The sequence below is a fragment of the Drosophila erecta genome, unplaced genomic scaffold, assembly GCF_003286155.1.
Source record: "Drosophila erecta strain 14021-0224.00,06,07 unplaced genomic scaffold, DereRS2 tig00000126-arrow-pilon, whole genome shotgun sequence".
Taxonomy (NCBI): Eukaryota; Metazoa; Arthropoda; class Insecta; order Diptera; family Drosophilidae; genus Drosophila; species Drosophila erecta.
Genome location: NW_020825209.1, coordinates 3,523,200 through 3,535,331, shown reverse-complemented (window position 1 = coordinate 3,535,331; position 12,132 = coordinate 3,523,200). Strand labels below are relative to the sequence as shown.

The 12,132-nt window shown below is 39.6% G+C and overlaps 1 protein-coding gene across 4 annotated transcripts in view; it reads right to left on the bottom strand.

Moving 5' to 3' along the window:
• Positions 1–12,132, bottom strand: part of LOC113564502 (neurobeachin-like) — a 76,145-nt gene that overhangs the window by 17,719 nt on the left and 46,294 nt on the right. The gene's annotated exons all lie outside the window — the stretch shown is intronic.

Here is a 12,132-nt window from a genome sequence, read left to right as displayed (position 1 = left end):
CTCTCAGTGAATGAAAGTCAGAATGAACTCGACTCCTATTTATGAAATTAAACTCGGTTCGGTTTTCATATAGGGAATGAAGTTGCTATTTGTTTGAGAAATTCCCTAGCTGCTTGCAAATGGTTTAAAACTGTATTTCTTTATAATGCAATTACAGAACATGGGGCAACATGTAATCAAATTCGCCATCTCAGATATCCTTTTACACTTAATAGAAGATTTTATACAACGGAAGCAGAAAAAAAACAATATCCATTATGTGGGGAAATCAATCAAATTACAGCTCCCTCGATTTGCTCTGCTTCATTAATTATTGCACTTGGGTTCATTGTCTAAGTCCGCACACACACGCACACACACACACACACGCACAAACAAACATACGGGCAAATACAATTGCAATTTCCTGGGCTCTATTTCTGTGTGCACTTTTCACTTAATTGCACACTGGTACGCACAGGGAAAAAGGAGAGGTAGGATGTGTGCAGGAGAACGAGGGAGAGAGAGCGGAAAAGCGGAAAAGTGCGGAGGAAAAGGGCACTATTCAAATCATAAAATTAGCACACTTACACACAGGCAGCTGCACAGACACCCACACACAGACACAGACACCCACACACCCTCACACGTAACGAAATCAATTAAGATACAAAAGCACTGCTCGCCATTTGCAAACAACAAAAGAAAAGTATGAAAAAACTGAGCAGCATAGGAAAAAATGCAGAAACCCCTACTAAAATGTACGGGAAAAATTCTGTTGTTTTTTTTTAACTGCATAACTTGCGGCACACCGCTCAGGTGTAATGGTGTGCGAGGATATATCAATACACACACACACATACATATACAAATATAAAAAGAACTGATATAAAATGCAAATGCTTTAATTAAAAGCTTTACCGCGCGGCGCCAAATGGCGAGGGCGTTAATACCGGGTGGGAGTGGCACTAGCCAGTGTTGCATAATTCTAGAGGTTTAAGCAACACAAGCACTGAACAAATTATAAGAAGAAAAGAATGCCCACAGTTACAACGAACCAAAATTAAAAAAAAAAAAATTATAAATTTATAAAAATGTTTGAGAAACATTTTCAATTAATAAGTTTATAAAAATACATATTACAAAGTTACTTTAAGTTATATGCGAAAATATTAACGAAAGTCTGCCGTACACCGTCTAAGCGTCTAGCTTGTCAAAAGCGTCGGAAATCGGAAAAAAGAGTAGGACGGGGTTTTAAAGAAGAAAAAGAAGAGAATAAAGGTGAAAGACAGCTGAGGGGGTGTGGGAAAAACCGGGCTGGCTGACACACATGTTTGTTGTGATTTTTATTGCATACTTTCGAGCGCCCAGCAATTTATGCAAGATTTTCAGCAATTTTCCCTTCCCGCTCGACAGCTGAGCAGCTTTCCGGGTTTTCCCGCCACCCACTTTCCACCCGTTTCTTGTTGTCATGTTTTGCATAAATTGTGATGCTATCACTACCTGCCACCAGCTGCAAACTTTCACCCTTGTGGCCCAACTCATAATAGCCGAAGATTATGTGTGCGCAGCGGAATGTGCATGCTCGTATTTATCAGTATGTACATATTTGTACATTTATTTACTTATAGCTACGAAAAATTTCAGAAAACTTTTCAATATCACTCCATGAATGGACAGTGGAACGAACACAAAGGCATTCTTTGAGATAAAACTCCCATTAAATGAAAGCAATATACGCATATGGCTCGCCTTTCAGCTGACATCCAGTTCTTTTTCCACGTTAAACGCAATTTCAACTTCATCTGGTGTGTCAGAGTGTTCGCTTTCATGTGGTTCAATTCCACTATGCGAGTGTTATTTCGCTCGGGCCTAAGAAATTACATAATTAATTGATTGCAACATGATACTTTTCCCGCCGCCGCCCAACACGCCCGTATTTTCCGATTTTCCGCTCGCTTTTCTGCCGCAACTAATAACAGCAAACAGAAATGGCAGGCAAAGTTTTGCGGTGGGTACAGAGCGATGGCGACTTCATTAGGCAGCCGACTACGATGATGACAGGAAACGAGATGCGAGGTCCTTCTAAGGGGTTTCCCCCACGGGTAGAGAGTTCACAGTCAAAGCTTCAAGTACATGGCAGCTATTAGTGTGGATACACACAGCAAAAAAAAGCAAAAAATGCATTTAATTTACTCCTAGTGGAATAACTATGCCATCATATTTCTACATCTAGCGTGCCACATTATTGAGTTACATAAAAACACAATACATTAATATATACAAATATATTTCTTTTCTCGCAGTGCAGCCGTGTGAGTTAAGGTATGTGTGCTGCGTGTAGGTAAATCGCGCCAAATGAGTTGGCAAAACTGCAGGAGCAATGAGCATTCGGCTGGCGTTTGTAGTGGCGAACGGAGTGCGGTGGTTTGGGGGTTAATGGGAAAAGGACACTCTGCGTTGGCATACAGCATTTTTATCATGCTCAACTAATTGCAGGGCACAGGAGTACAAACTGGCAACTGGGAGGAGGGAATCGGATCAGATTCAGGAGCGTTTGCCAGCGAAAAAGGGCGAAGGACGCTGGCAGGACGAAGGACAAGCAGCCACGAGCCGCACAGCAGGGCGCCAGCAGGTCCTGCCAACTGCGCGTGTATGTCTGCGTGTGCGTGTACGTGTGCATATGTATGTGTATGTGCGTATACGTGCGTGTGTGCGAGTATGTGTATGCAACCACCAACACATAACATAAATTCTCATAAGCGTAATGCCTTGAAATTGGAGCAAACTGTGATAGCACTAGACCAACTTACACACCCGATTCCAACCACCACTATTATTACATTCCACATCGCCCATCCTGTTTGCACGCTCCTCATTTACTTATCTAACCGAACCGGCGACACAGTGCGCTGAGGTGCCAGGGAAAATTGTGCAAAGTATTATTCCAGCCAAAGAACATTGCGATCAATAAGTTTTCAGGCATTTCAAATTTTTAATTAATTCCACTATCGCTATACAAGCACGTTAAGAGACTTCACTTGAATCGTACATTTTTTTTTTGCATTTCCATTTTCCAATGCTGATATTGTTTGATTTTTCACGCTAAATGGAGAGGGGTTTCATGGAGAGGGTGAAAAAATATAAAGAACAGATAGTTACCAAGCACCTCCGACCACTGTACGCTCACAATGAGTTATTGAAATTGCAAGTTGCTGGCCCTGTTGCCATATCTTTACCAGCCGCCTCCCCCAAACCTTCCAAGCCTTCTGCACCGCCTCCACTCTTCTGGCCCTTTCGCTTTAATGAGCTCCTCCATGGTTTCGCTGTCCTTCGGCGGCTTGGAGGCTTTAATGGAATTAATAATGCCCATATATGAGGCGGAAGATGCCAGACAGACAGATAGACTCGCCCATCTCGGTTTCTATCGGCGAACTTTGCGTTTATTTTAGCAGAAAACTTTGATTTTTGTTTTTCTTAACTAGCTCGTTCGCTGATTTTATTATAAATAATAATCAACTTGATGCAGCCAAGGAAATGCGAACAAAAACAAAACAAAAAAATCAACAATTTATATATACGTATATATAGATGGAAACAACGAAGGCGGTTGGGGGGTGAAAATCAATAACCACCCGGGCCAGGAAAAATTTACATACAAGAAAAACGGGGGATGGTATCAAATTGGAGTGGGTGATGAAAGGCGGTTGGCTGTGGGTGTGGTGCACCTCAAGGTTGCGCCGCAAAATATCTTCACATTGTTTTTGCATCTGTTCGTTCTTTTCCCCTTTTTTTCTTTCTTTTTTTTATCTTTGCGCTGGGTACTGGGTTTACGAAAATAAAAAAAAGCAAAGAGGGTTTGGGGGCAATGTTTGTTGGTTCCGGAACAAGGGCAAACAAAAGCGCTCAATAAGCGGGCCTCAAATATCCTTAGAGCTCAATTGGAAGTTTAATATCCTTGATATGTTTGTAATGAGAAAACAATTAAATTGGTATTTGGGTAAATATACATATTTAAAGTGACCTTAACATATAACAAATTTCCTATGGTCTTGGTGTTCACAGAATTCAAACAAATTTGTGATTATTTAATTACTTACAAAATGTAGAATTCGCATTTAATTCAATTTCGTTCCATTGTAATAGAGAAGCAGTCATTTAAATTATCCATTCAACACTTTGCGGCAATTTAGCACTTTAAAACTTGACTAAATTCAATTGATTTACATCACATTGCCTATGAATTTAATATGTCTGATATGAAATACTTTTTGGATAGACTTCACGAACAATGGCTTTGGATTTGGGTCGGGCGAAAATGCTTTAAATATTCTAAAGCAAAGCGGTTGAACTTTGCTACACTTTTCGCCAATTATTAGTTCAAGGCTATGAAACTTCTAGCACATGCTTGCCAAATGGTAAGCCCTATTTGTATATGTATATATATTTGTAGCTAAACGATATAGGGAGCAGCTTATAGGGAATGCAATTTCATCGTCATGTGCAGGCTTTCACTTGCTAAATTATGACTCAGAGCTGAAAATAATTGGCATTGCTGGAGGAAATGGACGGAGAAGCAGCCGGACACAATACAACCGAGTATTGAATTCCGAATACCAAATTGTTCAGTTGGCGCTTTATTTACTCGCTTGGCGGTGTAAAAAATACCAACTGACCTGCACCCAAAAAAAAAAAAAAATAAAATAAATAAATATGAAAGTAAGCGATGCTCACTAAATACTGATACTCGTTTTATGCTCCAAATGCTCACATTTCAGCCGCACATAGAATTTCGCATAGAATGTATGCTCTTTAAAATCACACATTTTTTCTATGTGTTTCAAATGGACTTGAACTGAGTTTGGTTGAGTTCTTGACTGCACTGCACGTTTATTTATTGTGTATTTGCATTATTAGAGCAACTGAACCGTGAAAGGCAACGAGGGCAAAAGGAGGTGGCTGGGGGGGCAAAATTTAGGTTGCGTGGTGGGTGGCCAAAAGGAGTGGACAATAACGAAGAGGGTGCTCGCCAGCAAGTGACCATCGCAACGCTATTGGATGGACAGCTGACTGAACTGAAATTGACTGAGCGACGTGTCCTTTGTAGTCCTTGCAGGCACACCTACATATGCTCACCCACTCACTCACACCGCCGCATTATTATTGGCAACTTGTAATTTCGTTATGTGCACAGCAGCAAAGGGCCTGCAAGGATATACTATGTAGGTTTGAGCGTGTGCATGTGTGTGTGTGTGTGTATGCACAACAGAATGAAATATGTTGATATTTTTAGATTGTCCTGCTGCATTGCCCCATCGATCCTTTAGCTTGTTTGTTTAGCTAATAGAATCATCTCCCCTTTTTTCTTACATTTTCCATCTGACATCTCTTGAAACTATAGACAAGTATTTGCTAAACACGTACACATACACACGCACGCACACACACACACTCGTCCTCACGTCCAGTAATAAACCCACACACTCACGTATTCAGTGGCACGTGATGGGAGGGAAAAATTTAGGGAAACCCCTGGGACAACCAAAAGCTATTAAAAACGAAAAATAGCCATGAATACGCTGGGAAACAATTAATCTTTGAAATATTTTAATTATTTTATTGAACAAAAAATAGTATAAAAAAAATTTAATCCCTTTACTAATTTATGGTATAGCCTTTTTATTTGAATCAAAAAACAATTGAGTTGAGTTTATTATTAAACTTGCATTTAAAGGGCACTACTGCTAATCACATTTAAGTGCGTGACCCTGTGTGTTTCATAAGACACATCCACAAGCCCCCGGGGGAAATTCCCCCCTTCTGCCAAACAATTCCCTTGAACGAACATCAAACATTTTTGGCTGCAACATTGCCAAGTTTGACAAGCCAGAAGATTGAGTACGTGCTGCACATTGACAAATGGAACGCGCCACGAATCTCTGGGATTATTTTGCGAGTGGTATGGCATGGGAAAATTAGTAGATAGGGGAATATATAGGAGCTGACTGGGATGGACACCCAACCCTCATGATGGATCAGCTCTACTCTATGGCAGAATTTCTTACGTGCAAATTGCATATTTGTCTGGGGACCATTACACTCACCTGAAAAGAAACCGAAAAGAAAAGGGAAAAAATTCAATTAGTTATCACGTCAAATTGCTATTTGATTTGCGTCGAGGTTGTTCAACTTCATAAATGTATTTTCATTTTATGTTGTTGGCAAAAAATTGCTGATGGTATGCTAAAGTCATTAAGCTCTAGAAAAACTTTTCAGACTGCAGTGAAGGTTTCGTCTGTTCAAATTGTCGTATTCAAACCGAGTGCTTTGGTTAAAACGTTGCGCTATATTAATTCCACAATTAAAAGCGATAAAAAAAATATATATATATAAATTGGATAACGCACACATCCGTTTAAAAGTAAACTGGAATTTGCAATGTGTCAACTGAATAGCATTTTCAACTGAATAGAGTTTGCCGCAAAGAGTTTGCCTTTAACGACATCCATTAAATTTTAATTTCACCAGCCAAGCTTAAAGCGATTTTTTAGGATCCATACATGAATGGGATTTGCTTTTCCTTTGCTTCAACTGTAAGCTCTCGAGGTCATTGCTTGGTCTTTCGTCCCAACTCAACTCCCAAATGCACTGCCCCTGGAGGCGTGGCAAGTGCTCCATAAGAAGTCATCCTCATTCTCATTCTCATCTTCATCCTCTTCCCCAATCTCGCCCGCATTCTACTCCCCTCTGTCACCATGACATCGTCATCGTCATCGTGGCATTGACAAAAGCCCCAAGTAACTTGGCTCTTGTCTCGGTCGCCGTCTCGCTCAACTTGGCCGGCTTATGCTTTCAGGCACACACGCATTCAATTTGCTGGCCCACACAAACACACACATACGGTCTATTGCACAGTGGAAAATATGCTAAAATATCACAATTTTTTCAATTTAGACATTTTATAACGAGTTCTATGGTGTATTAATCTCTATATTTGGGCAATTCTTTGTAATGATTTTTTTTAGACAATATAAAGGATCTTAATGACTGAAACACATATATATTTATTAATGTTACATATTAACATCAATTGAAAATCAAAAGAAGACGAGTTTTATTTATATTTGTATACTTTCATTAGAGCCATGTAAAAACAAAATTAAATGGGAGTTAGAAAAAGTACTTCATATGCTGGCGACATCAACTTTTTTGCCACTGTTTTTGTGCCATGCATTTTTAAAGCCAGCAGAGCAGCCAGCGAAGCGTCGACTACGATGACTGAAGTGGGAAATCAAATGTTTGTAATTAAAATTAAATATTCTATTAAAGGATCAAAACTGCAAGCCAAAAGGATACCGGATGCATGCAGATGCAGCCAGTAAACAGCAATCAAAAGCGGCATATGCATATAAAGTAGACACCCTGAATGTGAATGCGGATTAGTGTGTGTGTGTGTGTGTGTGAGAGTCGTGGTCTGTATATATTTCATAACACAAATGTTTAATCAACGCAGCAGGACGAAAAGGACGGAAGGACAGCGAGGACAGCCTAGACCGAAAATAAATAGCACATCATCAGTGTCAGCTGGGGCCAAAAAGAAGGGGCCAAATCGGCAGGGGAAAATGGGTGGGAAAATGGTGGGAAATCGCTGGCTGAGGTCGTGGAAAAAGGCATGGCTCGGATGGGTTGAGACTCAGGAAGCCAGGAACCAAATGCATTTGGGAATCCTGCAGTTGCCTACCAAGTGCCATCTATGCAAGCGTGAAATGTCAAGTGCTCAAGTTTGAATTTGGCTTGGCAAACACTCACTCTCGCACAGGACCAAACACACACACACGCAAAGTACACAGACTCTGGTAGGCACACACCCATACAGATAAAATCAGCAAAGGCAATTGGGAGCAAAAGGCAAATACGGCCAACTGCACAAGCCAAAGGCAAAACATTAAAACAAACAAACGAAACACACATGCGTATGATATCCATTTAGTTTGCTTCTTACAACATCAATTAATAATTGAAAAATACACACATACACAAATGTTTGCCAACGAAATTGCAGAAATCGAGACGAGATTCATTGATTCAAGATGAAATAATGGTGAACTGAGCATTTCTTTAATAAACACGATTTATTTGCATTTCGTTCGGTATATTTAACCTCAAGTCAGTAAATATTAAAACTGATGATTAAAGCGATACATTTGAGAAATTTAAGAATTTTAATATATATATACCATTTTATACATGACTACTCAGAGTAAATTATTTTACATTACACAATTCTAACGCCTCTGTTAAGTATTTCTTTATGGAATCATTCAAACACGCCTCTGTTAAGTATTTCTTTATGGAGTCATTATGGAAAACTGACAGTCGATTATATATTGCTAATAAATGACGGCTGGAAAATATTGCTAAGCCCAGGAAATCATAAAATGAATGCGAAATTAAAACGAAAGCAACCTATTTGTACATTAGAAGTATTTAATGAAAACCCAATGGAAAAGCAAATATTAAAACATTTTAGCATTTATTTCCATCAAATATTTATAGTTCTGCATAGTGTTTTTATTTTATTACTTGCGCAATGAGTAAACATTGAAACTGTGAATATAATAATGCATGAATAAGTGATTAAATAAATATTTATGAAATTTAAGCCCGATTCAAAGCTGTTGTTAATAATTTCAAATTATGCAAATTAAGGTAGTTGTAAAAAGAAATTAAGTAAAGCGAGAAAAATATCATTACCATCTACAATGAATTGTCGCTCGTATTGTGCAAAATATGATTGGAGCACACGAAAATAAATTGATATGCCATTGATTATTGGATTGGTTTGGTTTTGGCTTATGATTACTGCTTTTGCTCGCCTGCCATTCTATTGCCTGCAAAAAATATCTAAAAATGATGATAAGATTTTGCTTTAATTGCCTGCGATTCGCGTGTTTCACATTTGACATGACTATGCTCAATCAATAAACAAAAAATACACAAAATATCAGAAACAAGCATCGGGTTTTTAAATCTATGCATAAACCAATTTCAAATATATTTGTATTATAGAAATGAAGAGAAAATCAGCTTTTAAAAATAATACCGCGTGAATAAAGTTTTATGTGACATTTAGCCCAATGTTGATTTTCCACATATTCGATTTAATTTCGATTCGTTTTTATTGTCATGCCGAGATTGTCAGATGTGCCCGAAAAGTACCCCCTCATTCTTTTCCCCGCCCCTTGGCAAGCCCTTTCCAAATGTTTGCATTCCGAACCGCACACACAACAAACTCTTGTTGGCCGGCAATTTTACGTTTATATTTCGCCGGATATTTCCCTCTTAGCCCTCGCTGACTGCACTCTGTGTTCTACATAAATATGAAATTTATTAGTGAATGTTGCATATCCTTTTGTGCGTGTCAGTTCCGGCTCGGATTGCATTTTCGCAGCCGGAAAGTCGAGGGGAGCCACTGGAGGATGAGGAGTCGGAGGATCAGAGAGGACCAAATGACCAGAGGTCCCCAACCGTTCCGGCAACAACATCATTACTGGACGTTGGCCGAAAAAAGCCATTTCTACCCCATTTTCCCCTTGCTTACTGAAAAAAGCCAGAGCTTTATTGCCATTTCGTTTGGACGGTGGTTTCTGCGATTTTAATTTGTTAAATGCACTTTTGTCCTCTTCATCTCGCATATCGAGCGGTGCACTTTAACCCGCGATGGACATCAGGGTTCATGGGTCGTCCGTAAAAGTTATTTAATTCACGGTATTCCAGTAATTATTGACTTAAATCGGATACATGCAAAATATTTATAAAAATCATCAATAAAAATAATTTTGTGAATTCAACACTAGTTCAGTTTCCAACTGCATCTGAGGCGTTTTGCTTCATATATACACCTACTGCTTCTATTTAATTCGGCATTTTTGGCTGCGACAAGAAAGTTTTTCCAGCTTCAGTTGGAAAATTTATTCATTGCTTTTTGCAAGTGGGTTAACTTTCTGGTTTGGCGACGCGAACAAAGCTTGACGGCGACATTTTATTGTTGTCCCTTGGACAGGCGGTTCTTCTCCCAGTTTCCTCCGACTTCTACCCCCGTCGCATGTGCTTGGTTGCGTTTTTTTTTTCTTTAAGGGGAGAGAGCTTTTACGCTATTATTTGATTTTTATTCGGGTTCCGGTCGGCCCCTCGCCGAACTCCATGAGTTATTGTCTCATGGACTGCGGCTTCAATGCGAACTAGGCCAGTGACTAAAATTGAGAGGAGGGGTAATGGGAGAAACTGAGGAGGGATTTTCCTAGCCAAACTGTCGCTGGCCATTTGGCGACTTCTGCCCGCCCTGTCGACATTTTTTATTACACACTTTTGGGGCAGAGATGGCAGGGAATCGATGGATACATCATCATCATCATCAACAGAATGAATTCCTTTAACAAGTCGAATTTAGAGCACTTTATTTTGTTGATTGCAGACATATTGTAAATTGTTATCGAAATTATCGATAATACAACGATGGTTTGCCATCTCTATTTTTAAAGGGCAACATTTTCAGGAGCAACACAGTCATTTGGTGAGAGGACAAAGGAAATGTTTGACCACCTACCAATGAGTGTTTTCTGGTAAGGATATGCTTGAGGCCAGTGCGTTTCCTTTATGCGACAATGTTTGCTCAATGTCGAATGCCCCTGCCATTTGTCTGCCATTTTCTGCTCCTCTATCTGTGTGACTTCCGTTTGCCGCAGCATACGCCATACATCACACACTTATAAATATGTATGTCTATTTATAAGCGTTGTGGCATAGACAATTATGACACATGCTTTAGGTTTTTGACTTTGCCTTGAGGCGCGTCAAAGAGATTCTCATTAGAAATCCCATTGAAACAGTACACACAAATTCCTCAAATTTCGCCATCTCCTTAATCGAGTGCTTTCGGCCCTTTCCATTGTCGGAACACAAATTGGTATACAGCCAAAGGCAAAAAAAAAGTAGTTTCTAAATATTTCACATTGCTCTGCTTACTTAATGACACTTAAAACGTATCCAAATTCAAAAAGTACATTTCTTTAGTCACAAGAAACAATCAAAACCAATAAAATGTGGCAATATTTGTAATTCAGTAATTCGTCTACGTACTCTGCTTCAAGCATCAAAAATAATTGACCAATTGCTTGTAATCTCCATCAGGTGGCAAATTCTATGGGTATTTCCATTGCCTGCCGGGCAATTGAAAAACAAAAAAAGAAGCCAGCATTTTTATTTACATTTAGCCAGGAATGAAAATTCACTTTGAGCAACAAATGCTGCTTGTTTGTACAGAGCACGATGTGTGTTGCATGTGTGGCTAAGATGCTTTGGCTTCACCTTTGACTACAGCAAAAATTCCGGCAATTTCGTGTGTGAATTACCCCAGGTTTCCCTAGCTCCTTGCTTGTTTTAGTTTTAGTTCCAGCTACAGCTACAGCTCCAGCTACAGCTTCAGTTGTGTGCTTGATTATCAAGGACCAAAAACAGAAACAAACACACACACTCACACACTGTGCCTGTTGTGTGTGTTTCCGTAATTCAAGATGGCAGCAAACCGACAAGCTGAAGGGCAGGAAAATGGGTGGAAAATAGGTGGAATGAGTGGTGGTATGTTGTAGTAGTGCCATGGAGCAGTGCGAAGTACAAATGTAATGGCAAATTTTTGAAATTAGTATGCAACACGCATATACGTCGAGAGCTGGAGAGATGGAAAAGTGGCAAAGGACATGGAAATGCGAATGGAAATGGAAATGGAGTTTGGGAGCTGAGAGCTGGAAAAGCGGCTAAAGAGCTAGCTAGTGCCCTCCCACGTTGCACACTCCGCCTTTTTTGGGCCCCCTTTTCTCTTAACTATTATTGCATTTGCTTCGTTGTGGGGAACATCAATAAGCGGCATATTTAAGCTGCTTGTTCGGTTTAAGTAATTTTTATGGCAATTCTCTGCAACGCCATTTACCATTAAGTTTTATGTCGCTCCCACAAGGGAACGAGAAAGGGGAGCATTATTAGTTTTAGTTGGTTAAATGCGAGAAATTCATTGGAAGTTTCATGGAAGTCAAGCAAATTGCACAAGTGGCACGTTCAGAATGCAAGGCAATAACGTTTACCTAATTTAATCAATAT